The sequence below is a fragment of the Arvicanthis niloticus genome, chromosome 23 (assembly GCF_011762505.2).
Source record: "Arvicanthis niloticus isolate mArvNil1 chromosome 23, mArvNil1.pat.X, whole genome shotgun sequence".
Lineage (NCBI taxonomy): Eukaryota > Metazoa > Chordata > Mammalia > Rodentia > Muridae > Arvicanthis > Arvicanthis niloticus.
This window is the reverse complement of record NC_133430.1, coordinates 7,695,892-7,722,785: the sequence shown is the minus strand read 5'-3', so window position 1 is coordinate 7,722,785 and position 26,894 is coordinate 7,695,892. Positions and strand designations below refer to the sequence as shown.

Below are 26,894 nucleotides of genomic sequence, written 5' to 3'. Positions count from 1 at the left end.
TGGACCATGGCAGAGTTGTTTGGCTCATGGACCCTGTATCTAGGACTCTCAGATCCCTAGCTATGGTTTCTTCTCCTTCAGCTGTGAAGTAGACTCCTTTTAAAGCCTTGGGTTTGATCTCAGCGCCAAAACCAAAACAAACCAAAACATCACACAAAATAGGTGGGTGAGGTCTGCTATTGGGTATCCACTGTGGATTTCAGAAGCCTACCAGGTCACCTCTCAGGCAAAGAATAACTTCATCCCCTCTCCCCTGGCTTATAGGAAGGGCCTAAGGGTTTCCAGTGTAGAGATGATTCAGTCCTAGATACCTATTCCTGCCAAGGAGGATTTGCCTCCTTTCTGAAGGCTCTAGATGCAGGGCCGTACCTGTGTCTGTCTGCAGCTCCTCTACCCCGCAGTTCCCACTTGCCAGAGCTGACTTCTTGTGACACAGTTAGATAATGCGTCATCGTCTTTCCAGCTTGCTGTGTGTGTTGTTGAACAGAGAAAAAGGAGTATAAGTTGATTTTAATGGACTACAAGCTGTTACTTAAACTTGGCAGTGGACACCGGCATCCCATACCAGAGGGAAACCAAAGGCCTGTCTATAACATTACTGCATGGCCTGGCATCCCTGGCTCCTCCTCTCCCCTTCCCTGGCTCCTCCTCTCCCCTTCCCCGGAGTTTCCCCCTACTCCTGGCTGTAGTCACACTGGCCTCCCTGAGTGCTCACTGACCTCAGGCCTTTGCTTTTCATGCCACAGTCCACATGGTACCTTGTCCCTCTTCCGTCAGGTCCATATTCTGCCTCCTAATCTGCCTTTTCCATGACCCTTGCTCAGGCTCCCTCTCCCTTCCAGTCCCTCGGTCCCTCAGATTCTCTTGCTATAGATCAATACGTGGTTGTTTTATTTCCGTTTCTATTCACTAGATGGTAAGCTCAACGGAACGGACACATCCTTGGCTTTGAGCTAGCAGGACTGAGCAGGGGTGCTGCTTGCTCGGCAAGCAGGTCCAGGCAGACTACATTAGGAACCGAGCGGAGATGGGAGAGGCTCTTCCCTCTGCCGCCACGTGGTATTCAAGCTTGAAAGATGAGGGAACATGCCATTTCCCCAGTGTTTTTCAGGAAGACAGAATATTGCAACCCCTAGGATTAGAACGACTCTTGCAATTTCTAGGCATCCCCCCCCCCTTTTTTTTCTCCCGGGCTCGCTGTGGATGTAGTAGCTCCACCCACCTTACTTCCTTGGCTGCTGCTGTGTGGGAGGAGCTCTGCCGTCTACCGGACTATTTCAGCAGCCATTGGCTTTTGTTTGCTAAGGGCTTGGGGAAGATCAAAGGAACCAGCTTGAGCCTGTGGGTTGGGGAGGGGACCAACCAAGCATCGAGGCCTTTGGGATCTTAAGGAAGGCATTAGATTGATCAATCGGTGTTGCCATTTGTCTCCTGGGGTTTGCTTTGTGGGGCTAGCGAATAATGTGCCTGCCCCCCATGACATTCACTGAAGAGCCCCTTTTCCTGGAAGGGCGGCGGGGTGGGTTTAACATTTCTTCAGAAAATGTTAAAGACAGAGAGGCAGGTCTAGGGGCTGAGTCAAAACTACCAGGTGGAGTCAGGCCACATCAGGACTCTTTCCCTTGGACAATTTCAGGCAAGTGTTTGCGAAAGCACAGCCGGTATGTGCATGTGTGCACATGTGCGCACAAGTATCCTGGGATGGACCCCTTATAATGAGGACACTTTTGTTTCCTGATTGGCCCACAGAGATGAGAAAAAAAAAAAAAAAGGAACTTTATAGGTGGCCCATTTCTTAATCTCCTACGTTTCTTTCCCTATCTCCTCAGCATCATATAGACCTGGGAATGTGCTCTCTCGCCCTTAGGTCTCTCTGTGTCTCCTGTGTGAGCTGTCCTGACCTGCAGCCTCCTTCTTTGATAGAGTGACTCTTCTGTGCGGGGGTCCACTGAGGGACAGGTCCCGACAGGGATGGGGCGCAGTGTCACCTTCCACTACCATCGTCATCTTTTAATCAAAAGATGCTGTTTTGGACCTGTGGCCATGAATCTCCAGTAAGTTTAGAGGGTCATGATCAGCATTAAAAAATAAAATATAAAAAATAAAAATTGGGCTGGCTTAGTGGCAAAGGCACTTGGTTCCAAGCCTTTTAACTTGAATTTGATTGCCAGGTCTTACACGGTGGAAGAAAAAGAACTGACTCTTGTGAATTGTCCTTTTACCTCCACAAGTGTGCCCCACCTCAAATAAAAATAAATAAAAGTATAATAAAAATGAGTAATAGAAGCTGGATGTGGTGGAACATGCCTGCAATTTTAGCACTTGAGAGGCAGAGGCAGAGGCAGAGGCAGAGGCAGAGGCAGAGGCAGAGGCAGAGGCAGAGGCAGAGGCAGAGGCAGAGGCAGAGGCAGAGGCAGAGGCAGAGGCAGAGGCAGAGGCAGAGGCAGAGGCAGAGGCAGAGGCAGAGGCAGAGGCAGAGGCAGAGGCAGAGGCAGAGGCAGAGGCAGAGGCAGAGGCAGAGGCAGAGGCAGAGGCAGAAGGATTAGAAGTTCGAGGTCATTCTTAGCTACATAGTGAGCCTGAGGCCAGCCTAGGTTATAGAAGACCGAGAGAGAGTGTGTAAGGAGCAGAGTGGAACTTGGAATTTGCTTGTAATCCTAGCACTTGGGAAGGTGAGGTAGGAGAATTTCAAATGTGAGGCTATCTTGGCCTACACAGTGGAACTCTGTAAAGTTAATAAATAGGGCTAGCAAGTTGGCTCGGTAGGGAAGGGTGCTTGCTGTCAAGCTGGGCAATCTGAGTTCCATCCCAGGGACCCTCATGATGGAAAGAGATAACTGACTTTTGCAGGTTGTCTTTTGATCTCCACACTTAGCCATGGCATGTGGGTGTTTGGCCCATGGGTGTACACACACATACACACACACACACTCACACACACACTGGATACATAAGTAACTAAAATCATTTAAACATTAACAAATAGAACAGAATTTTCAGAGCACCTTACGTGTTTGGGATTAAGTATTGATGTGTATGTGTGTATGTGTGTATCATGTATTCAACAGGTCTGAAAGCTACTTGCTGGGACTCTTACTGAAACTACAATTTTGCTGTGTGTCTCCTTTGCTAGTATTTATTGTTTTAGTGAGTGAAATGTCAGCTCACTTCAGCACACATCTGTCCCGCAGAGTCAGGTGGCTTCTGCTCCTGGAGCTGTCATTTGAGGCACTGGGAGGGGCCTGATGACACCTGTTCACAGGCCTGAAGCCCCTGACACCATACAATGAATACTTTCCCTCTTAGCATAGCAGATGGGAGCGGCTTTCTGGATAGTTGCACTTTGGTGAATCATCACGAGAGCTGCATGCATTCTAACATGCAGCAAACTGAGCATGTGAGGCCACATAAATTCCTGAGAGAAATTTCTTTGTCCAGAAACAGTGTCGGCGTGTTGTTCAGCGTTGCCATAGGGAACGGCCAGCTTTGCTTTTGAAATGCCCAGAGCAGAGCGCTCTGATTGGTTCTCCGTACTGCTCATCACTTCTGCCCAGCAACTGGCACCGCGGCGGTCAGAACACCCGCCCCCAAAGCCCTGGCCCCGTTTGGGGCAAACTTCTTTTTGCTGCCTTCTCTGGTTTCCCAAAGCAGGGGGTCGGGAGCTGCTGAATGGGAGAAGAAGGGCTCGGGGTGGGGAGAGAGACGAGTAGGAGCTAGTCTCACCCGCAGAGAGCTCCACGCGGGTGGACTCAACCTACTCATTTTGAAGAAGGCTTACTAATGCTTTGGCAGAGAATAAAAGGAACCACGCAGCCATAGGAAGCCCCACGCACAGGTCTTTGTACCTTCTGCCTGGTGGCTTATTTGAAAAGAATCCAAATAGTGCAGCCGAGAGAAAGGAGCCTTTCTGGATTTGGGCAGTTCCCTTGTGCAGACAGTGAAAGGCGTGAGGAGAAAGGCGCCATGGACAGGGCTGGGGTCGAATAGCAGAGGCCTCAGAGCAGGGGTGTAGAAGGCAGGGGCATTCTGAGCATTCCGGGCCATTAAAGACACATTAAATGGGTCAACAGTGAGCTCCAGAGTCCAAAAAGGTGGAACTGTCTTTCTAGCACTGTTGCCTTGGGGAACCCTGGATCTTACCTGACTCTGAACTCAGAAGTGTGGCCTTGTGGCCCAGATGGGGGCGCCACTGGCCTAGCTGAGCCTGACTGGCAAGGCCTGCGTGGGCTCTCGTACAGGCACCTGTTTGGCCATTGCATTAAAAAATGTCCTGTCAGACTCTCTAGGCTTCTAGAACATTCCATGAGTTAAGCTGGACAGAAGATGCTGGACTTCCTGCAAGCCAGGTCACACTGGTCTGCGCTTCAGCCTAGGGATCCGAAGAACTTGTTGAGAAGGGAAGTGTGAGTTTCCAGCCGATTTGGAAACGATCACGGACTCTTTGCTCAGTGTCTGAACTTTGTAAGGATAAGGCCCCCATTTGCTCTCATCTTGCCAGGGCAATAAGGGACATCTGGTGGAGCCCTGTGACCCCTTGGTGACCATGAGACAGCAAGATGAAGCTGCTGGAGAAATAGGCATCCCTGGCCTAGAGAAGTGGCGAGGACAAATTGGCCACCCTGTCCACACTGGGCAGACCCACTTTCCTGGGTGGGTATATAGGGAGCCAAGGAGGAACTCGGCTAAACCCCTAGAGCTGGGTCAGGTGGTGCCAGACCTGCCTGTGAGCATGCGAGGGGCATGCATGGAGGTGGCACGTCTGTGTGCGAATGTGGGGACTGTCTTGTGACCTCCCCGGCTGTGAGCTCTGTCGGTGAAGATGTGTGTTCTTGGACAGGAGATACTAGGAACAAACTCTGCACGCGTGTCAATGGGTGCCCGCGAGTGAGTGTCTTCTACAGGTGCAAGGACGTGAGTGCCCGAGTAGGCGAGACGGTTGGGCCGCCCGTCGAGGTGGCAAGGCGAGGAACATTCCTCGCCACACTCTGCTCGGCTGGCTTTTTGACCCGGAAAGACCGGGACGCGGGCGGGGCGCGAGGGCGCACGCGCGCGCGCGCCGAGGGGCCGGGGCCCTGAGGGCCTGGGGCGCGCGCCGCCGTTGCTAAGGCCGGAGGCGAGCGCGGGGCCGAGGGTCCTTAGCAACGGGCGCGGGCGCGCGCCCGCCGAGGGGGATGGGGGGGAGGCGCGCGCGGGCGGCGGGGGCGGGCGCGCTGAGGCGCGCGCCCCGGCGGCCCGCGGGGATTTCCAGCGCGCGAGAGGAAGTGCCAGCGCGAGGGTGCGTGAGGCGGCGCGGCCGGCGGCCGCCGCGTGCGCGAGCCGGGTTGCAGCCCAGCAGGGACTTTCCAGCCGGCGGCGGCGGCGGCGGCCGCCGGCCCTTCCCCGCCCCCCGACATGGGGCTGCCCGGGGAGCTGGACGCTGCAGAAGGCGGCGGAGGATGCGCGCGGCGCCCCTGAGCCGGCCGAACGGGCGGGCCTCGGGGTAAGGTCGCGGGCCAGGGCGGCGGGGCGGCGGGGCGGCGGGCGGCTCCATCCCGGCGGCGGCCCCGGGCCCGGCGGGTCCACGGCTGCCAGGCCCGGCCGCCTCACCGTCTGCGGTGCGGCCCGCCCGCCGCCCCAACTTTGGAAACTTTGTGTGTGCGGCCAGCTCCGGGCCCGAGGCGCCGGCGCTTCAGGCAGACGGGGCAGGCAGGCCTCGAGCCCTGGGTGCCGGCCCCGAGGGGTGCTGAGCCGTCAGCATCTCCGAGGCCCGGGGCTTTGGCGCGGTGCGGAACGACGGAGTCAGGGTGCCCGCATAGATGAGCGTGCTCGCCCTGGCTGGTGGAGGTGGGTTTTTGAGCCATTATTTAAAAGTTTATACTGAGTCATTGCTCTGCAGATGAATGACTGATTCATAGTCGGAGAGCTGCAGAGAGGCTGGAAGGCAGGCGGTTCTGGGATCCAGCTGGGGTCGAATGCACACCTTCCACCTTCGATTAACACCAAAGGTCAGAGTGGGCTCCCCACGGGCGAGCCATTAAAATGATCCCTGCCGCGGGGCTTGCAGGTTCTGGAGGCGCCAGGCTATGGCTCACGTACGTTTCGCCACGTTTCCACACTGTCATCACCACCGGTTGGGGACGCGGGTATCAGGATTAGACCTTTAGTGAGAATTTTGCGTGGAAAATTCTTCACCTTTAATTTAAAACGGCAACAACACGCAAATGGGTGAAGTGCTGTGGACGTGCTCTGAAATCGAAGAAGCATTCAGATTAATGATCCGTTGAAGGAACTGATTTTATTTTCACGGCGTTTGTACTGAGCTTTGACTCAGTTTTGAGAATGAAATAGAAGGGTGTGTGTGTATGTGTGTGTGTGTGTGTGTGTGTTACGTACACACATTTGTAAGTATGCTCTTTTTTGTGGAGTCTTAAAGGGTTTGTGGAGTGTTGTCATCTTAATTTACATTCACAGCATACAACTGAAGAGGAGCCATAATTTTTTTGGGGGGGGGGTGTAGCATTTCTGTGACTAGGTAGGTACATAAGTGAAATCTTTAGAAATGCTGTTTTGTGTTGTGTGTAAAATGCTTGCGTGTAGAAATGTTCAGGGAGACCCTCAGTCGGGTTTTAAAACCTTCTGGTATTCTTTTCAGATCTTGGAAAATGGCCTGTTGAAAATACTGCATCATTGTAGGGTGTCTAGCAAGATAGTGTATAGCCATCCTTTACTCAAAGGAGAGGAAATGTTTCCCTTTTCGCCATATTGTGACATCTTAAATATTAAGAATTAGTCTGAAGGTGAAAATTCTCTGGCCAGAGCAAATTGAACATTTAAAGTGTGGAAACCGGGAATTTTATCACAGGAGTCAGAAGACCCTGTGTGTAGGGTCTGGTGATAGATACATCCTAGCAGGCCTTGGGGTCCAGACTCACTGTTTCAAATCAGACCTTATCACGGACAGGGTTTAAGATGTAAGGTGTCTTTACCTAGACACCATCTGTTCCAGCTGTCACAATGCAGAAGTCGGGGAATCAAAGAGCTGGCCAGGGAGAATTCCAGCATTTTTTAAGCAAGACATTCATGTGAATTTTTCTGAGGGAAAAGAAGACCAATTATTTTTTTCTTGGATGCTGTCCATTCTCTTTGGAATTAATAAGATGGCCCCAGTGAGGAGGCTGCAGAGACATTCCATTGGAAATAGGCAGTAGCAGTAGTCAGTTGTTTCTGCTGCCCTGGCTTTGAAGGAAGTCCTTGGTTCACCTGGGATCTCTGAATTGATGCTTGCTTTCCCTGTGTCTGAGATTTTCTCTAAACACTTTTGCTAGAATCCCCTAGAACGGTTCCGTGTGAATGAGGAAGGACTTTCTGGGGTGTTGTCAGGATACTTATGCTAATGAACCAAAAGGATGAGCTTGATTTACGTTCCCTTAAAATCCTTCTTTAGAATGCTGAAACTACCTCAGGAGACAGGGGAGCCACGAAACTGTCACTGTGGGGTTGCAAGCTGGAGCTAGCTCAGACACACAAAGGAAATTGCATTAAATTCGCCCATCTTTGTTTTCTCATCTCCTATAGTAAGACTCTCCAGACAGTAAATGAGCTACCCTATCAAATATTATGCAATAGCTCAATTTCCTCTCAATAGTCAATTTCAGAATTATTATCAGAGAAGTCTCAGAACCCAAGGCCATGGTCTGATTTTGTGCAATCGGAACCCCAGTATGCATCTTTGCAAGTATTTACAGAAGAAAAATTAGTTTTTTGTTGATATTTGTGTACATATATATTTATTACATTTCAGAGAGGGAGGGGAGCTGAGAAGAGCTAAAGTGAGGATGGAGGTGAGGCTGAAGGATTTGAAAGGTGACCAGAGAGGGGCAGCTGAGGCCTTGTGAGTGAGACTGTGCTTAGGCTTGGAGCCAGAGTGAGGGCAGCCCAGAGGCCTGCAGACATGAAGGTAGTAGAGAGGTAGCTGGGAATTGGTACGGTCCCAGAGGAGCTGACAGAAAGAAAAGAAAATTCAGTTTCAAAAAGAGTAGAAGAAACATTAAATATGTTTGTATAATTTTTATGATAATTAATAAAAATATAAAATACCTTTTGATTTTGGAAAGCCTTTATTGTTTTGCATATTCCAAGAAAAATCTGGGGTGACAGGTCAATCTAGGAAGAAGAAGGTGAGGTTTCTATCAGATATGAAACCTTTGGTGAAACTTGTTGGTGCTTACAGACTTGGGGTTCACCTGTCAGGGAGCAGGATGTGAATACTGAGGTGACTGTTGGCTTCTGGCCCTTCAGAAGTTAGGCTGACATCTCGCTGCATTCAGACAAGCACATTATTAACTGTGACTTGGGAGACTTGCTCATTTAATTAATGTTCAGTTAATGTGCCCTGAGTTCCCATAATCTAGTTACACTACACTAGGATGAGTAAGTCACAGCACCTGCTTTTGGAGGCATGATCTGTAGAAATTTCGGGCATCTGGGCCCTGGTGCACGGTGAAGGGCAGTGCCAGACTCACCTGAGATTTGACTGAGACACCAGCACAGGAACTTACTTTCCACAGGAAGAGTGAAGAAGAAAATCAAGACACCGTCCCACCCTTAGAGAGTTGATTCTCTATCAAGAAAAACAAGGAAAGTTGTCCACTTTTGTAGGAGAAAATGAATCAATGAGTTGTGTACAGAAGTCTGCAAGTGGGGTGTGTGTGTGTGTGTGTGTGTGTGTGTATTACTGTAAGGGAAAAGTTCCTGGCTGCCCAGACTAGTCAGAGAGATGTCTGGAAAAGGCACCCCAGTTGGCCATGGCCTTAGGAAATCTGGCCCCACTTGCAGGGGGCCTGAGAATGGCAGCAGAGCACCTCTCCTACTGTATGAGATGAGACCTGTCAGCTGCCCTGCTGCTCCCTGGTGGTCTGTCTATATGGTGCTAGTAGTACTGTTCGTTAGAGTTTTTCAGATGTTATATCCTGTGCTGCCCTTCCACTCTTGCAGGCTCTTGTGTGATTTGGAGCTGAGTGGTCTGGCTGCCTCTGACTGAAGGGCATGGTTTATGGAAGGGATAGAGGAATGGCACCAGCTAGAGCCCTACAATGTCGCCGTGCCTCCTGTTTCTCTTTGTACATCAATAGTTCTCAACTTTCCTGATTTGGTGACCGTTTAATACAGTTCCTCATGTTGTGGTGACCCCCCAACCATAAAATTATCTGATTGCTCCTTTGTAACTGTCATTTTGCTACTGTCATGTATTCTAATGTAACTGTCTGATATGCAGAATATCTGATATACCACCCCAAAGGGGTCATGACCCACAGATTAAGAACCGCTGTTGTAGGTAGAAAATCTGAAAAGGCCTCAGTGGTGGTGAAGACAGAACACATCTCTCCCAGATCCACCACTCTGCTCCTTACTGATGGGCCTGAAACATTTTAGTTTCTCAAGAAATGAAATACCGGACCCTGTGTCTCAGTTTTTAAAATTATTTTATTTATTATTATTGTATGTATATGGTGTGTGTGTGTGTGTGTGTGTGTGTGTGTGTGTGTGTGTGTGTGTAGAGTGGGTGCAGGACACTTTGGGCATGTAGTGGTCAGAAGACAACTTTGTGGAGTCAGTTTTCAAAGTCACATGGGTTCTGCTGATTGAGTCTAGGTGGTTAACATCTTTGGATGGCAAGTATTTTTATCAGCTGAGCTGTCTCACAGTCCCTAATGATTCATTTTATTTATTTAATGTACATGAGTACACTGTGGCTGTCTTCAGACACACCAGAAGAGGGCATCAGATCCCATTACAGATGGTTGTGAGCCACCATGTGGTTGCTGGGAATTGAACTCAGAACCTCTGGAAGAGCAGTCAGTGCTCTTAACCACTGAGCCATCTCTCCAGCCCTAATTCATTTTATTTTTAAAAGATTTTTCTTCATGTTGATTTAAATCATTTGAAAATTCAATAGAGGGTGGTAAAATGGCCAAGCAGGTAAGGGGGCTTGCCGCCAAGCCTGATGACCTGAGTTTGGTCCCTGGAACTTCTGGTTGAGGGAAAGAGTTGATGGAAGGAGAGAATCAACTTTTGCAGATTGCCTCTCACCTCCACAATAAATGTAAAGGAAAAAAAAAATGGAAGCTATTTGATAACTTCTCACAAGGCCATTTTCCTGAGAAAAGGTATCAGGAACTGCTGTTCTGATATCCTAATTTTTTCTCCAGTTTAAACACTGATTATATATCCAGACCATTGAAGCCATATGAATGAGAAGCCTGGTATCCTTTAGAGAGAAAAGTTAAATTGAATAACCAACTGGAATGATACAACCTTTCAGACAGTAGTAAATGGCATTCCAGTGGTGAAATACATCTCTAGGAGTCATGATGGTTTTGTTTGTTTTTGAGACAGGTTCTCAGGCTGCCCTTGAACTTGGGATCTTTCTGCCATGGTCTACCTAGTGTTGGATGAGCCATTATGCCTGATGTGTCAGAATACTTTTTTTTTTTATTTTTATTTTTTGGAGATAGGTGTGTGTGTGTGTGTGTGTGTGTGTGTGTGTGTGTGTGTGTGTGTGTGTGTAGCCCTAGCTGTTCTGGAACTCTGTATACCAGGCTGGGGTCAAACTCAGAGAGATCGGCCTGCCTTTGCCTCCCGAGTGCTGGGATTAAAGCCGTGTGCCACCACTGCCACGCTGAGTCATAATAGTTTTGAAGAGGTTTTCCAAGGTGAACATTTACTCTGTCAGGCTAGTGTGCATTTGGAGATCTGCATGCACAGGAGGTAGGTAGGTGTTCTTGATGCAGTTCTTCTTCCTCCGAGGACCAGGCACATGGCAAGTGCTTGGTGAATGTACTCAGATTCTCTAAGGTGGGAGGGAAGAGAGGACATGACAGACCACAGGGTTTCACTGGGCTTTGAGTCTGTGTTGTAGTTGGCTAACCCTTTGGTCCTTTTCCTGGATGCTACTCTCTCCTCCTGCAGCTCTGATACAATAGAGGGAATTACACAATGGGAAACGACTACTTTTTGTTGTTCTTTTTGTTTTGAAACAGGGGCTCTCTGTGTAGCTCTGCCTGTCCTGAAACTTGCTGTGTAGACCAGGCTGGCTTCAAACTCACAAGAGATCTACCTGTTTTTGTCCCTGCCTCCAGAATACTGGGATTAAAGGTGTGTGCCACCAATCTGGTAGGGAAACTTTTTTGATACAAACTTCTAACTTTCTCGGAAGAACAGGAAAACTAGTTCTCTGGAGCACTTTGCCCATTATTACTTAGACGTCCTAACTTTTCACTGGAAATTAAATCTCTGCTTTTTGGATTAATACAGTCTGTTGTAGCTTTATTATGGGGTAAATTAAGTGTATAGGTTTCAGAAGGCTTTTCTGTAGGACTTTACCACCATAGGGATGGGCAAGCCCATGAAGTTTCATCTTACTGTAAATTATACATTGTACTCAATGTATAATCTGTTTTAATATCTACATACTCTGCTCCTAATCTTTTAGTAGAATCGATTCTCCAAAAGATACATTGTGTTTATTCCTGGTTCTCTTTGGAGCCCCAGATTCTAACCACTCATCTGAAATACTTTTGTTTACAGGTGTTTTGAAGAAGGGATTTTTTTCAACCTGTATTTAATCAAACTACATTTCTTTTCTTTTTCTCCCTCTTCCTCCTTCTGGTCCTCCTGTTTTGAACATGAACCATGCTGGTGGCTAGTTTCCATGCCGTGGGAGGGGCTGTGAAGGTGCACAGAGTGCCGTGGGATTTGGATCACAGGCTATGAAGGGATTTTTCTTGGAGCTTAATTGTTGTAAGACAACAGAGATGAAGAGGAGCGTCACAGAGTTAAGTCCCATGAGTCTGAGTTGATTCCATGGCTGTCCTTCATAGGAAAGGGAACAGCGAAAGGGAACTGACTAGTTGTTGAGGCTGGAACCGCACCCTTCACAGGAGAGGAGAGGAAGAGCAGAGGGCTTTTCTAGAGGTCCTCATTTCACCACAGCTGTGCGCCCTTTAAGCAGGTAGTTTGTTGCGGCTGTTTTTTGATACAAAGTCTCCCTGTATACTTCACTTTGGCCTCACGTTCACTGTGCAGTGCAGATTGTCTTGGAACTTCCATCTTCCTGTCTCAGCCTCCAAGTGCTGACAGGGTTTACAGGCGTGTGCTACTGAATCTGATGCAGTTGTAGATTTTATTCAGTTGTAGGTGTTTTTGGTTTTGAGTGTAGATTTTATTTTGTTCCCTATACAGTGTTTTTCAAGCACATTGTGGATTGTTGGAGCAGTTTTTCATGCAGTCTTTCTCTGCTGACATCTGCTTGACTCCCCTCCTAGTCTGTTTTCAGTCCTTAGCTATAAAACCAGTATACTTGTATCTTTAGCAAGCCTGGCTAGGGACTGGGGTTGTAGCTCAATGGTAGAGCCTAGAACAGGCCCTGGGTTTTATCTCCAGCAGTGAAAAAAATCAGTTAGGATACTCTTAACCCTAGTGGTTCAGATATTGCGTACATCTTGCTGTATGTAGCAGTCCCTAACCTGATTTACTAATGTGTTTTCTTTCCTCTTTATCTCTTAATTTACATTTAAACCAGTAGTGTACTAATAATGATGGTATTTAGTCATCATGTCTTTACAGAGTTTATAAGTATTAGCTTGTTAGTGATGAACAAGTCCCTGAGGCCTGGTCACTCTGTAGAGAGCATCATGGTTATAGCCCAGCACCCATTTATCGAAAACTTAATTATAACTACAGAGAGCTTATGGGAATATAAGTTAAAAGCAAAGAAGCCTTTCCCCCAATTAGCAGGGAAGCGATGCTGGCTGTTTCAGAGGATCTTGCTTTTCAGCCAGAGCCACTGTGAAGTTTTGGTGTGGAACCAGGAAAGGCTCGAGTCTGCTGGGCCAGAGGTGTGAGGCTTGTTTCATGGCCATGTTCCTACTCCAGGGAGGGCTGGACACCAGGGCTCAACCCACGTGCCTGGGTTGATAGGGGGTTGTTATTTTTCTTCTAGACAAAAGTAGGTTATAGATAGTAGTGTGTGAACCAAGGACCTCAATGTGTCTAAAACACTTTCCTGCCTTTTCCAGGCTCAAGGAAGTTCTGGTGTCACTCTGACTGACTTTTAGGTTGAGATGATAGACTTTTGTTTCTTTTTTAGAGACAGGGTTTATCTGTGTAGCCCTGTCTGTCCCAGAACACTCTCTGTAGAACAGGCTGGCATCGAACTCAGAGATCCGCCTGAGAGCTCTGCTTCCCAAGCACTGGAATTAAAGGTGTGTACCACCACTGCCCAGCTGTAAGATAACAAACTTTGTAAGGGGGTTGTTTCCTCCTTTGTTTTAACACAGGTCAGCCTGAAGTGTGAATGAAAATGAGACACATTTGGGTCTGGAGAGATGGCTCTGTGGTTAAGAGCACTGGCTTGTTCTTGCAGTAGACTTGGAGTCAATTCCCAATGCCCACCTGATGTTTCACAGCCATTATTGACTTCAGTTCCAGGGATTCTGGCCTCCATGGGCACCAGACATGTATACAGTGCAAACACATACTTACATATAGGCGGGACATTCGTGTATGAGAGGAGTCAGACATTGGAGTTCAGGTTATTCTTTTAGCTGACAGTGGTGTCAAGTTCCCTACCATCTCTAAACTCAGCTTTCTATGGATGCAGAACTGCAGTGATGGGTCCTGCTGAGAGCATTATGACTGATTTCATCTCAATAAACTATATACTTCAAGTGGCTGGGATAGCACATCTTCTGTCATGTGTGTTTTACAGCAGTAGCGTAATTGCGAGGTGTAAAGGTGAGGACTAATGGGGTCCTGGAGAGGTGGCTGAGCCGTTCAGAGGTCAGTTCCCAGCACCTGTGCCTGCTGTGTCACACTGGCGTGTAACTCCAGCTCTAGGAGGACCAAACTCATCTGTCTTCCAAGGGCATCTTCACTCGTGTGGTCATACTACACACAGACACATTAAAAAGAAGTGACACGTAATGGAATATGAGCAATGAGCATATCACAAGGGATAATTCCTGCTGTTACTATAGCACGTATAGCAGTCTCAGTGCTCGTGAGGCAGAGGCAGGAGGGTTAGAAATTATGTAGAGTAAGGCAGACTCTCTTGGAGTGTATGGGTTGGGCCAAAAGAACACCTTACACGTGGGGTTGGAGAGTATTTTCAATCTCTCTCTCTCTCTCTCTCTCTCTCTCTCTCTCTCTCTCTCTCTTTTGGATCAGGGTCTTGCTGTGTAGTCAAGACTGACCTTGAGACTTGGGGTTCTCTTGCGACATCCTCCTGAGGTTGACTGTTGGAATTATAGGTGTGAGCTACCATGCCCAACTAGGAAAGTCTTTAGAGCAGAAGGTGAAATATCTAGAAATCAAAGTCACTATATTTGCATAAAAGGATAGCTATATTTAGATATCCCTGTTTTTTTTTTAAAGAAAGCATTTTTTTGCATGTGATTGAATTTTGATAGGTTGTATTTTAATCTTTTATTTCTTTCCCATTATTTATCAGGAATAATGTTTTCTGATTTATTCAGGCCTCTTTTAAAATATTTGAAGGGTCTTCTCTAAATTCTCTTGAAATAGCCTGTGTCTTTCATAATCTCTTAGCCTGATTCTTTTCTTTTGTATACATAAAAAAAAGGTTTATCACCTTAATGAAGAGGGTTTTTGGCATATGGTTGGTAGTCAAGTATTTATATAAATGAGTTCATAAGTTACAGTTCAGCATTTTCTTCCATTGAGATAAAATTCATATGACATTTAATTAAGTATTCTAAAGCATACAGTTCAGTTGTATTTAATGTACTCAAAATGTCATTCAACTATCGGGTCTTTGTAGTTTAATATCATATCGCACACCCATTGATTAATCACCCCTCCCTCCTTCCCAAGCCCTGATCTCGTCGGCTCTGCCCATGGATTTGATTGTTCTCAATATGTCCTGTGAAAGGAGTAACGCAGTCAGTAATAACCATCTGTGTAATATCACTGAGGGGTCTCCTTGAAGTATTGTTACTTTGTTTCTTCAGTGACTGAATAATAATCCATTTTGTGTATATGTGTGTGTGTGTGTGTGTGTGTGTGTGCGCGCGTGTGCACGCACACGTGTTCTTCTGTGTTTGCCCTTTATCTCTTCATCTGTTTGTGAACACTTAGTTTTTATCCTCTTTACTGTTAGGAGTAATATTGCCATAAGTGGGTGTTTAAGGGTGTGTGTGTGTGTGTGTGTGTGTGTGTGTGTGTGTTCGTGTTCTCTTTTCTTCTGGATGTACCTCACAGAGCAGTTGTTGGAAATACTGCACTATGAGTTTAGCTTGTTCCCACCACTAACTTCTGTTATTCTAGTATGTGAATTATTCTGCCATTGTCTTTTTGCTTTGTTATTTCTTGATGACCAGTGATACTAAGTGTGTCTCTATGTGCTTGGTGTCCATTTGTATGTTTTTCAAATGTCTAAGCCCTTTGTCTCTCCTTTAATTGGGCTGATTTTTTTCTTGTTGAGTTATAAGAGCTCTTTATATATTGTAGACATAAAAACCTTTAGATACACAATTTGCAACTATTTCCTCCCACTTAGTAGAATGCTTCATAGATGTTGTTGATAGTATCTTTTGCACAAAAGTTTTAATTGGAGTTCTTTTTTTTTTTCTTCCATTTGTTACTTGCGCTTTTGGTGTCATCTCTAAGAATCCACTGTTAAATCATTAAGATTTTTTACCACTATGTTTTCTAAGATTTTTATAGTTTTAGACTTTAGGTTTAAGTCGTTGGTCCATTTTGAGTTCATTTTTGTATATGGATCAAAATAGGAGTTCCCTATTTATTTATTTATTTATTTATTTATAAGTGGTTATCCAGTTCTTCCAGCACCACTTTTGAAAGAGAGCATGTTTCCCCATCTTAGCCCTTGGCTATAGATATTGAGTTTATTTCGGACTCGTAGTTCAGATCTCTTGATCTGTATGCCTGGCCTAGTGTCGGCACCACACTGTTTTGGCTGTTGTGGCTTTGTAGTAAATATTGAAGTCGTAAGCTTTGAAAGTGAGAGGACCCCAGCCTTCTCATTTCCAATCTCATCTTAACAGGTTTGAGCCCCTTGATGTTTCATGTGAATTGTAAAGATTGCTTGTCTGTTTGTCACTAGAATTTTAATAAGGATTGCACTGAGTCAGTTAGATTGCTTTGGAGTTACCATCTCAATCCCACACTCCAGTCCATGAACAAGGCTGTCTTCCTGTTCATTTCCTCAGTTCCCTTCCTCTTCTCTTATGATGCTGGAGATAAAGGTCCTAGGAGCCTGGGCAGTCCTCTACATTAACTGCCACTCCCACCCCTCCTCCTCTACACTGAGCCACCCTCCCAGCCTCCTCTACACTGAGCCCCACAGCCTCCTCTACACTGAGCCACCTTCCCAGTCTCCTTCCGTTTGCTTTCATCAGTACCTTGTAGTTTCCGTGTATGAATAGTCAACTCCTTGGGTAATTTTATTTTTTAATAGTTTGTTCTTGTGGAGTCTACTGTAAATAGAATTAATTTTTAAAATTTTTCATTTCGGATTATTGTTTGTAATGTATACAAGCACAGCTTTTTTTTCTTTCTGTTTTGAGATGCTATAACTGTGTGGATTCCTCTGTTGCCTGTAGCACATATGTATTTTGTGGATTGTTAGTTTGTGACAGGGTTTCTCTATGTATCCCTGGCTGTCCTAGAACTCACTCTAGACCAGGCTGGCCTCGAACTCAAGAGATTTACCTGCCTCTACCTCTCAAGCACTGGGATTAAAGGTGTGCACCACCCCTGTCTGGCTTTTTTTTTTTTTTTTTTTTAATGTGTATGGGACTTTTGCTTGTATATCTGTGCACTGTGTACATGTCTAGTGCTTACAGAGGCCAGTAGAGGACATCAGATTTCCTGGAGTTACAGATGGTTGTGGGTTCTGGGTGTTGAACCCAGGTCCACTGGAAGAGCAACCAGTGTTCTGAATCTCTGAGCCATTTCTCTAAGCCCCTATGGGACATTCTTGAGTCATTTTGCATGCAACTAGATACTTTGCACCCACTTTGTAACCTGATGCTCTCCTAATGACTGCATTTTCAAGTACCCAGGATAATGATGCAATCACAATGGAGGTGAACACTCTTATATTGCTTCTGATCTTAGAGGAAACTTTCTGGCTCTCACTGGTTCAGTGTTTAGCCTCTGTAGGGCTCTGGTCTCTCTGTTGAGTCATGGTTGTCCTAGAGCTTGCTTTGTAGACTAAGCTGGCCTTGAACTCACAAAGATCCTCCTACATGCTGGTATCAAAGGTGTGTGCCACTACGCCTGGCCTTAGTTTGCTAATTTTAATCATAAAAAGTTGTTTTTAAAGTTCTTGTAGTTTGTAAATGAGCATGTATTTTTTCCTTTGTGTTATTAAGATACTGTGTTATGGTGAGTGTGTGTGAGTGTGTGTGTACGTGTATGTGTATTTACAAGTCTGTGCATGTTCATTTGTACAGGAACACAGAATACATGCACTGTTTCTCTAGCCCTAGTGAGTGTGTGTACAGAATCATCCTTGCATTCCTGGGGTAAACCCTGATTTGTCATGTATGAAGTACTTGTAACAGATACTGGATTATGTGTTCTACTGAGGATGTTTGTGCTTATGTTCATAAGAGATATTGGTTTGTAATTTTCTCTTCTTGTGATATCTTTAGCTTTGTTATCAAGGTACCAAAAGGTATGTGTATATAGACATTATGTAGAATTTTGTTACCTAGCCTCCCCTCTCTTCTATCATATAGAACATTCTAGGAGGATTTCAAAGCAGACATGGTGATGATACCACATAGATTCTTATTTCTGATACTTCTTAATATATGACTATGGTATTGACTCTAAGGTCAAGAGTTTTCCTCACAACTGGGAAGATCATGGCTAATGTTATCTTCATCCCACGGTGTCTACCTAGGGAATCAGGAAGGGTTCTCTGTCCTTGATGCCTTGATAGGAGAAAGGTGTACAAGAAAGGTGTACTTCATTTTCTTCCTTTGCAGATAGTGTTGGTTGAAGTCATTCACTGGAATCTGTCTGTTGGCTGATCTGGCTTCAAGGATCCAAGATGGTTACACTCAGATGCCTGTGTGGTTGGAACATCTAGATCAGAGTTTCCTTTCTCATGGTGGTCTCAGGTCTGTTATTATTGATGTTGATGTCATTGCTAAGTATGGCTGCTCAGAACTCCTAGACAGTAAGCTCTCTACGGAGCTTAAGTCTGAGTTTGGAAGTCAGTGTTGTGTTATTCCTGATTGGAAGGCCTTCCAGAGTTAAAGGGTAGAATGCAGATGGGATTGTCCTAATGGGAAGAGTATAAAAGATTTGTGACCACCCACCATTGTGTGTGACTCAAGTGCTCTCTGCAGTAGTTAGATAAGCCTTTGAATGGATTCAGTGCTATGAATGAAGACTTTATGAGTAAACTCTGGAGTGTCACCATTCATGCAGTGGCAGTCACTGAATCAAATCTATGTGTCTTTCCCTGTCAGGAGCTACTTTACTCTTCTCCAGACCTGGTCTTGCTGTGTGGCCCAGGCTGGCTTTACAGAAGCGGCCTGTCCTGCTTCTGCCCTAAGTGGAGGGATCCTAGGTAGGGCGGACCCCTGGGGTGGACTCAGCATTGATCCCCACTCTGTTACTTGTGATCAGATTCTAAGAGTTTGATTAATGGTTTCTTAGGAGCAGCTTCAGGTTTGTGACTTTCCTGTGAGTTTATTTAGAATGTTAGTTGAAACTTGTTAAGAAATTTAAGTTAGTATTTCAGTTCTCTTTGGTTTTTTTTTGGAGACATGGTTTCTCTGTGTAGCCTTGGCTGTCCTGGAATTGATTTTGTAAACTAGCTGGCCTATAGACTCAGAGATCTGCCTACCTCTGCCTCACAAGTGCTGGGATTAAAGACATGTGCCACCATGCCTGGCTAGTATTTCTGTTTGTTCTTTAAAAAGCTTCATTGAGAAAATAATAGTGGAGCTGGAGAGATGACTCAGTGGTTAAGAACACTGTCTGCTCTTCCAGAGGACCCAGGTTCAGTTCCCAGTAACCACATGATAGCTCACAACTGTCAGGATCTGACACCTTGACACAGACACACATGCAGGCAAAACTTCATGAACATTAAAAAAAAAATAAAGAAAATAATAGTAAGCCTGTTTATCATAAATTTCCTTTTATCATACAGAAGATTCTAGGAAATTTCTTCACTTGTTAGAATAAACTTGTGGCTGGTTTCTGTATAAGAGTGGGATCAGGTAGTGTGGATGAGGGTGTGTGCATCAGCTCTAACGTGAATACCTCATTTTCTGTGGCTCTTGCCTTCTTAGCCTTTCTCAGCTGATGGCTGCAACAGTAGCTGAGCAAAAGCTTGGATGATGATGTCACAGAGGAATGAGGGGGTGGAGTTAAATAACGAAACTAGAAGTCAGCCTCTCATGCCATAGTGTGAGTGTTAGAATCTTTGAGGGAGGAGTCATGTCTGCTTGCATCTGCACAGAGAGCCCCAGCACTTGTGGGTGGGAAGTCACTGGTGCTGTGTTTCCCAAGCAGGTCACTTCTAGTCATCTGACAGTTAGTGCAAAAAGCATGAATGAAAAACATGTTCTACTTTAAGTACGTGATGAGCCAGAAGGACCGATGGGAATCTTAAGGAGCCCTGGTCCGTCTACTTCTCCTCCCATGACTCCTGAGGTCAAGAACTTCTGGTCTTATATGGTCTGAGGTCTCTTGCCACAGTGAGGTTACAGTGTTACCGTAACTTGTGAATAGGGTGTCTGCTTTTCATTCTTTTTTTTTTAAAATTCATTAATAGTGTTTTTTTTTTTTTTTTTTTTTTTTTTTGGAATATCAGCTGAAACAAAATACTTGCTTTCTGTAAGCCTCTGGTTGTTATTGGATACCATGTTCCTTCTTCACCACTCTTATCTTCAGAGTCTTCTGTACCACAGTGTGGTGACTGTGGCCCAGGGCTGACCAGTGTGGGGCCAGTAATTAGTCTCTGGGGAGGATGGTAACCAAGGTGTAAGGTCAGCAGCAGTTCCCACAGTCGATGCCATGCTTTCAGCGTGCCAACTCAGCTTGCCTTATTTTTGAGTTCTGGTTCTTACAGCATGGTTTGCCTTATCTTACAATGTATTAGTGTAGATAATGTTTCATTTTTTCCTAGGGTTCTTAGGAACTACTTCAGGTTTTAGTCACTTATGCTTGGAATGAAACCTATCAGAAACGGTTTAATCTACAAGAAGCTTTCTGAGTTTCCCAAGCAGGAAACTTGAGACCATACCTTCGTATGTAAAGCTTTGCCCTTCTATTTTTCTAGGCATGACTTTTTTTTTTTTTTAAATAAACTTTGAGATATGACCTCATTTAGCCAAGGCTGGCCTTGGACTCAGTATGTAGACAAGGATCACCTTGGGATTCCTCCAAGTGCTAGATTATACATGTGTGCCCAGCTGCTTTGTTTGGGGGGGTTTCTTTCTTTTTTTTTTTTTTGATAAAGTTTCACTATGTGTATAGTCCTGGCTGGCATGGGACTTGCCATGTTGACAAGGCTGGCTTCAAATTCATAGATATCTCCCTGTGTGAGCCTCTGCCTCTGGATGTTGGGACTAAAGGCATGTACCACCATGCTCTGTTTATTTAATGGACCTGTTTCTGAGTGTTGAACATGTACACTGTGTGGGTGAGCAGAGGCTGGAATGTTGGGGTAGAAGGTGTGATGATTAATCTTTATGTTACCTTTGACTGGATTTAGAATCACCTAGGAAGCATGCTTCTGGGTCTGTCTGTGATGGAGTTTCCGGAGAGGTTTAACTGTGGAGACAATGCTCTCTCTCTGGATGTGGGTAACACCAGCACATGGACCTGGGGCCCTAGAATGAGTACAGTGGAAACAGAAGAGAGCCCTAAGTGTCAGTGGCCACCTCTGAGTCTTTCCTGCAGATGTGCAGTGACCAGTGCCTTACTGTGCTGCCACCTGTGCCTTCCCTGCACGATCCACTGTACCCTAAAAACAATAGCTAAAATAGATGCTTGGTTTCTTAAGTTGCTTCTTGTCAGGTCTTTGGTCCAGCAGTGAGAAAGCAGTCAGTACAGAAAAATGATTCCAAGGGGTGGCTGTTGCTATGGGTCGATCTGGTCATGCGTGGGTTACAGGCCTTTGTAGCTACTTTGGGGGAAGAAGTAGAAGAGTTTGGAGTTGTGGGATAGAGAAACCCTGGAGTGCTGTCTGTCAGCAGGGCTTAATGGGCTCTGCTGGTAAACTGTAGAAGACCAAATGCTTCTGGGAAGGCAGATGGTAAAGACTGTGTGTGTTCAGTGCTTCCAGAGGAGCCAAGGACCCTCCTGGGACCTGGGCTAGTGGCCATTCTTGTTATATTCTGGGAAAAAAATCTGGTTACTTTCTGTCCATGCTCTAAAAACTTGAGTGAGGCTGAATTCAAAGGCAATAAGTTGTTTGGTGTAGGAATTTTATTTATTTATTTAGAGATGGGGTCTTTCTACGTAGTCCTGGCTGTTCTGGGGCTCTCTATGTAGATCAGGCTGGCCACAGAGACCCTCCTAACTTTGCCTGCCTAGTGCTGGGATTCAAGGCATTTGCCACCATGCCTAGCTGGTTTGGGAAGGTTTAAGACAGCAGACCATCCAGGCTGACATGATTACTGTTCTTACTAAGATTTATAGTGAGGAAGAACAGAAATAATGTGTGTAGTTTGGAGTTTGAGTAAGTTTAAAGTTGCAGGGGAGGTTGGTATGGAAGAGGTAGCTATACCTGTTTTCAAGATAAGCACCATCAGAGAATCCTCAAAATATGCACTGAGACAGAAGAGGAGAGGCGCTCTGAGGACAGCCCCCCCATCAGAAGACGGGTAATTAGTACAAATGCAAATATATTTGAAAGAAGGACTGAATTGCTAATGTCAAGGAAGGGTTTCCTGCTTGAAAAAAAGCCTCTAGAGAAGTGGTTTCCCAGGTTCAGCCACCAAGGCACAGAGAAGCCAGGAGACCCGTGGAGAAGGGGCCAGACAGTATCTTCAGCTGGCCCCTTCAAGTCCAGCTTCAGGACTTGGCTTTACTGTCCATGTAGTTTTCAGACATGAAAAAATGCAAGAATTATGAAGTAATGGAGGCAGCTTGCACCAAGGTTCCAGAAAGCTGCTGAAGTCATGCCAGGTCTGGTAGGGTTGGAGACCCTACAGTGAGGTCTCAGAAGGTCACAGTGGAAAGTTATGATGCTAAAGCCTAAACTACACCTGAGACTCTGAGATGTTGGAGCTGCCAGGACCACAAAATGTCTCCTAGGAACAGTGGCAGCCACAGACTGAAGCCTTAGAGATAGAGAGGGGTCATGTGTGCTGCCGGGGCACATCTGAAATCCAGTGCTACTCAAGTCCAGTGGGAACCAGATGATGCCACTGAGGGCCCCATTCTGCATAGGGAGCCTCAGGATTTGAGGTGTGCCTTGTGAAGTGTTGATCTTCCTTTGGCCTGATGTCTCCATGCTGTGCCCCATTTTGATATGGGAAATGTTTATTTTGTGCCATTGCATATTGGGGCTAATCTACCTTTATTTATTTATTTTTAAACATAGATTCACAGTTAAGAGATTGCCTTGAGCTTCAAACATTTGAGCAATTGTAGAACTATTAAAACACTAGGGGAAATGTTAGAAATGGAAGAAATGGACCAAACATCTTTTCTATTAATTTTTGTTTATTTATTTATTGTTTATTTATTTTTGTTTTTCAAGACAGGGTTTCTCTGTGTAGTTTCTTGGCTGTCCTGGAACTCGGTTTGTAGACCTGCCTGGCCTCTGCCTCAGCCTGCCTCAGCCTCTGCCTCCTGAGTGTTGGGATTAAATGACCTGGCTTTGTTTGTTTGTTTGTTTGTTTCATCCCTGAAGAGTTTAATATCATTTCATGGCCATCATTGGAAACCCCCCAGGCTTCTCTGATGGAAAGTATGGATTTCATGGGGACTTCCTGACAAGACTTGCAGGCTTCCTTTGCAGACTCACTTCATAGCAGCTTCTCCGAATGGGTTGGTCTGGTATTTCTGAATCCTGACAGCACATTCCACCTGCCAGAATAACCACAAACCTATGGACCCTACTCCAGATTATTTCTATCAGGGAAGACCGGAAATAGGAGTTTGCTGAGTCTTTGAGCAAGGCATGGTGGCATACACCTGCCTTTTTTGTATTTGTGGAATTGCAAAGTGAACCCAGGCCTTATGTATGCTGAGCAACTGAGTTTCATCTCTAAACTGAACTCTGTAATATTCAGGAGGTGGAAATAAGAGGTTCACCAGTTTGAGACCAGTCTGGGCTCCAGTATCAGATGCTGTCTTTAAACAAAACAAAACAAACAAACAAACAAAAAAAAAACCCAACAAGTCCCCTGAGAGGTCCTACCATCAGCTGACTGAGACAGAAGCAGATACTTACTCCCAACCATTGAACTGAAGTTGGGGACCCCTATGGTTGAATTTGGGAGGATCAGTTGAAGAAGCTGAAAGGGAGAGAGACCCCATAAGAAGACCAGCAGTCTCAACTTACCCAGACCCCAGGGAGCTCCAGAGACTGAGCCCCCAACCAGGAGTATACATGGTCCCTGGCACAAATATAGCAGAGGTCTGTCTGCCTGGTCAGGTCTTAGTGGGAGAAAATGTGGCTAATCCTCAAGAGACTTGAGGCCCCAGGGAAGGGGGGAGGCCTGGGGGTGGGGAGCACTCTCTCAGAGGCAAGAGGGAGGAAGAATAGGATGAGGAACTGTTGAAGAGGGGACCAGGATGGGGGGGCAATGACTGGATTGTAAATACATAAAATTAATAAAAATTGAAAAACAAAACACTTTTAAAGAGCTCCCGAGGGAGGATGCTCATGTAGGGCCAAGAGCATCTGTTGTAGAATTCTCTTTGGTTCTTGAGAAATGCAGAAGCACAAGCCAGCATGACCCACAGCTTCCATGGCAGCAACTGTGCGCTTGGTGCAAGAAGCACTGCTCTGTGTTGGGTGAGTGAGTCAAACCCTGTCCTTCAGAGCATGCACGAGTCTGAGCAAGTTACTGACCTTGAACCTCTGGTTCTTGCTCACAAAATGAGTATGAATATGGAGACACCCACTTCCTCAGCCACAAGTCTGAAACTCCAGAACCTCTGAAAACAAACTTCTGTAGGTCTGTGCCATCCGACCTAAACTTACGAGAGGTTGTTTTGTTCCACTTCATGTCAATTATGTGGATATCTCTGTATTTCTCTGCAGATGGTTACTGTGTTTTCTTCTGGGTATTATCCCAGACTTACCTGTATACCTATAATAACACAAAATATTTCCTTTCTAAAATTCCAAAAACATTCTGAACTCTGAAGCACACCTGGCAGCACTTGGGTAAGAGACTGAAAAGTGTGCTGTAGCTACCCGTCCTATGGTCTGTGTGTAAACCTGCAGGCAGTTAGGAGGCACCCATCAAAGCAGTGCTCTCCCAAGCCCTCCATTCTTGTGTCTTCACTTACTGCTTGGCTTCTGTGTTCCCAGCACATTTAAATCTGGTTTGCCAGGCTTTATCTTTCAGATAATACAATATCTTCTGTAAATCAGAAATAAATGGAACCCGCAAATGGGTATCCGTCTTCTAGTCTGTGAAGGTCACTTGGCCAGATGCCATGGAAATAAAACTCTTAGACTGGCTAGTTTTATGTCAACTTGACACAAACTAGAGTCATTTGTGAAGAGGGACCCTCAAGTGAGAAAACGCCCCCCCCCCCCCCCCCCCCCCGGCCTGTGGGACATTTTCTTGCTTGATGATTGATGGGAGAGGGCTCACCTCACAGAGGGCAGTGCTACCCTTGGGCCAGTGTTCTGAGTGCTGTAAGAAAGCAGGCTGAGCCAGCAATGAGGGGCAAGGCTGTAAGCAACATTGCTGTGGTCTCTGCTGTGCGCTGAAATAAACCCTTCCCTCCCTAAGTTGCTTTTAGTCATAGTGTTTTATCACAGCAAATGTCATATGACATAACTAAGACAAATGCCATATGATACGGTCCCTGCCAGCAAAGAGCTTTTAAAATACTTCTAGAAAGAAAACACAAATAGATAGAAAGCGTCCATTTTCCTAGCCACTTAGTGATTGACAGTCAAGGCAAGAGTAGACATCTTAGAAGGTGGCTCGTGCTTGTGGCCCAGCCTCCTGGATGACTTTTTATAGAAGATAGGAATTTTTTAAAAAAAGACAGCAATTCACTGTGTAGCCCAGGCTGCCTTGGAATTCATTCTTACGGTAGCCTCTTGAGGGCTAGGATTGCAGGTGCTACCTGACTGAGATGGGAGTCTCATCGGGCATTAAAAGCCATCGGGGGAGTGGCCGGTCCTCAGCTTCCTGTTACTTTCTTTTTGTTCAGATGATGCATGTCTGGGGTGTCCTGGGTCAGGGCGGTGTGGTGACTAATAGATGCTGGGTGCAGGCTATTTTACCCAAGTGATCATGTGATCATGGGTCTTGGGCAGATGACTCCATCTACAGTGTATGTGTTTCTCTATCTAGAAATAGAGGCAACAGCACCCACCTCCTGGAGAGATGAGATAGAAAGTGTCGAAGTCATGTGTGGTGGCATATACTGTCATCCAGTACTTGGGAGGCCAAGGCAGGAAAATAGTGGGTTTGAAGCCAGTATAGCAAATTCCTGACCAGCCTTGGCTGTGCAGTGGTGTCCTGTCAAAAAAAAAAAAAAAAACAAGTAAAATAAAATATCATTTAGCACAAGTAAGTGTTTAATTAGAACCCTTCTGGCACAAGAATAGTAATGGAGACTAGTGACTAACTTGGGACTCTAGGTGGATTATTTTTGCTAGGATTGGGGCTAAGAATTAGAGCCAGTAACTCTCCTTGCTTGCTTATAGAACAGTCTGTTTCTCTCGGCCTTTGTAACTTCATATTTTACAATTAATTAGCAGCAGAGTCTCTTGTGTCCCAAGCTGACCTTGCACTCATGTAGCTGAAGGCAGCCTTGAGATTATAATCCTTCTGCCTCTCTATCTTTTGGGTACTGGGATTATATATGTGGACCACTGTGTCTGGAGGGTGAGTCCAGGGCCTTGTGCATGCTAAGTAAGTACTTCTCCAGCTTAACTGTCTCTAGCCCTGCCCCTTTCTCTTTGAGTGGCTGATGACGGTTACATATACCACAAAAATATGCATTGATAAAGTTCTTATCTTTGAGGACCACATGAGGTTCACTGAAGAGGTGATTGAAAATTCAGGAATAGCAGCATTTATTGTACCTGTCTTTTCAGACAGGTTCACGCTTTAGTGATTTCTCTATAGAGACTTCGACTCTTCAGTTCTCTTGAGTATCCTTCAGTTTCTTTACTCTGTAATTGACCTGGACTGGGAAAATAATTGGGACATTTTTATTGCATTGAAAATGACTCTTAAGTATCTTCCAAATTGCCCATTGTGGGGGCCTTCCAATGACAGAGTAAACATGTGACCTATGCCCTTTTAGAGAACTAGTTACTGAGAACACAACATTCTACAGTAACTAGTTCGTTCTGAGTTCTGTGGACCTATTATTTAAAACTTGTGCGAATTTTACACTCTGGTGTAAATGTGTATTTTTACTGTTACAGACATCTGAAATCTTCCTGTGCATTGAAATGGATCTTTCAGGAGAGGACGTATCCCTGTGTCCTCAATTAGTGTCTACACCTTTAAACAAGTACCAGCAAGGACTTTGACCTTCCTTGAGCACAGAAGAATCTGCACTGGGATGGACACTTCTCTCTTTGTGTTCAGTTTTTCTTTGGCCCTTAAGGGCATATTTATTTAAATAATTTAGATAATTGGTAGCTAGTGTTTGGTCTCATGGAAATTTCAGTCAACATACTGCCA

At 45.5% G+C, this 26,894-nt stretch overlaps 1 protein-coding gene across 4 annotated transcripts in view; it reads left to right on the top strand.

Annotated features, from left to right (window-relative positions):
• Positions 1-5,237: 5,237 nt before the first annotated feature.
• Positions 5,238-26,894, top strand: part of Traf3 (TNF receptor associated factor 3) — a 100,248-nt gene continuing 78,591 nt past the window's right edge. The window contains exons 1-2 of one of the 4 annotated variants that reach the window (XM_076921108.1): positions 5,238-5,479; positions 5,876-5,984. The gene's annotated coding sequence lies outside the window, so the exon portion shown is untranslated. Of the gene's footprint in view, positions 5,480-5,617; positions 5,824-5,875; positions 5,985-6,048; positions 6,072-26,894 lie in introns of those variants that run through there. The other 3 variants (XM_076921109.1, XM_076921111.1, XM_076921110.1) reach the window with 3 other exon arrangements.